The sequence below is a fragment of the Equus quagga genome, chromosome 15, assembly GCF_021613505.1.
Source record: "Equus quagga isolate Etosha38 chromosome 15, UCLA_HA_Equagga_1.0, whole genome shotgun sequence".
In the NCBI taxonomy this organism is placed as follows: Eukaryota; Metazoa; Chordata; class Mammalia; order Perissodactyla; family Equidae; genus Equus; species Equus quagga.
This window is the reverse complement of record NC_060281.1, coordinates 35,087,575-35,089,869: the sequence shown is the minus strand read 5'-3', so window position 1 is coordinate 35,089,869 and position 2,295 is coordinate 35,087,575.

Below are 2,295 nucleotides of genomic sequence, written 5' to 3'. Positions count from 1 at the left end.
TAAAATTAGAAATGAAAGAGGAGAAATAACAATGGATATCACAGAAATACAACAGATTATAAGAGAATACTATGAAAAGCTATATGCCAACAAAATGGACAATCTAGAGGAAATGGATAAATTCTCAGACTCTTACAACCTCCCAAAGCTGAAGCAAGAAGAAATAGATAATCTGAATAGACCAATCACAAGTGAAGAGATTGAAGCAGTAATCAAAAGCATCCCAAAATACAAAAGCTCAGGACCAGATGGCTTCCCTGGAGAATTCTACCAAACCTTCAGAGTGGATTTAATGCCTACCCTTCCCAAGCTATTCCAAAAACTTAGGGAAGATAGAATGCTCCTAACATATTCTACGAGGCCAATATCACTCTGATACCAAAGCCTGACAAAGACAACACAAAAAGGAAAACTACAGGTCAATATTGCTGATGAACATAGATGCAAAAATCCTCAACAAAATAATGGCAACCCGAATACAGCAATACACCAAAAAGATCATGCATCATGATCAAGTGGGATTTATACCAGGGACACAGGTATGGCTCAACATCGGCAAATCAGTCAATGTGATACACCACATTAACAAAATGAGGAATAAAAACCACATGATCACCTCAATAGATGCAGAAAAACCATTTGACAAGCTCCAACAGCCATTTATGATAAAAATTCTTAACAAAATGAGGATAAAAGGAAATTACCTTAACATAATAAAGGCTATATATATATGATAAAAATTCTTAACAAAACGAGGATAAAAGGAAATGACCTTAACATAATAAAGGCTATATATGACAAACTCACAGCCAACATCATACTCATGGGGAAAAACTGAGCGCCATCCCCCTGAAAACAGGAACAAGAAAAGGATGCCCGCTGTCACCACTCTTATTCAACATAGTGCTGGAGGTTTGGGCCAGAGCAATTAGGCAAGAGAAAGGAATAAAAGGAATCTAAATAGGGAGTGAAGAAGTGAAATTCTCACTGTTTGCAGATGACATGATCTTACATATAGAAAACTCTAAAGAATCCATTGGGAAACTATTAGAAATAAAGAACAACTACAGTAAAGGTTCAGGGTACAACATCAACTTACAAAAACCAGTTGCATTTCAATACTCTAATAACGAACTGACAGAAAGAGAACTCAAGAATACAATTCAATTTACAATCGCAAAAAAAAAAAAGAATAAAATGCCTGGGAATAAATTTAACCAAGGAGGTGAAGGACTTATACAATGAAAACTATTAGACATTATGGAGAGAAATAGATGATTAAATAAAGAGAAGGAAAGAGATTCCATGCACATGAATTGGAAGAATAAACATAGTTAAAACGTCCATACCACCCAAAGCAATCTACAGATTCAATGCAATCTCAATCAGAATCCCAATGACATTCTTCACAGGAATAGAACAAAGAATCCTAAAATTCGTATGGGGCAACCAAAGACCCCAAATTGCTAAAGCAATCCTGAGAAAAAAGAACAAAGCTGGAGGCATCACAATTTCTGACTTTAAAATGTATTACAAGGCCATAGTGATCAAAACAGCATGGTACTGGTACAAAAACAGGCACACAGATCAATGGAACAGAACTGACAGCTCAAAAATAAAATTGCACATCTAAGACAGCTAATCTTTGACAAAGGTGCCAAGAACATATAATAGAGAAAAGATAAATCTCTTCAATAAATGATGTTGGGAAAACTGGACAGCCACACGCAAACTAATGAAAGTAGAACATTATCTCACACCATACACAAAAATAAATTCAAAATGGATCAAAGACTTGAAGATAAGTCCTGAAACCATAAAACTCCTGGAAGATAATATAGGTAGTACAATCTTTGACATCGAACTGAAAAGAATCTTTTCGAATACCAGGTCTTCTCAGACAAGGGAAACAAAAGAAAAAATAAAGTGGGACTTCATCAGACTAAAGAGCTTCTGCAAAGCAAAAGAACCTAGGATCAAAATAAAAAGACAACCCACCAATTGGGAGAAAATATTTGCAAGTGATATATCTGACAAGGGATTAATCTCCATAATAGATAACGAACTCACCCAACTGAACAACAAAAAAAACAAATAACCTGATCAAAAAATGGGCAGAGAATATGAACAGACATTTTTCCAAAGAAGATATACAGATGGCCAATAAACACATGAGAAGATCTTCAACATCACTAATCATCAAGAAGATGCAAATCAAATCTACACTTAGATATCACCTTATGCCTGTTAGAATGGCTATAATCACCAAGATAATAAATAACAAATGTTGGAGAG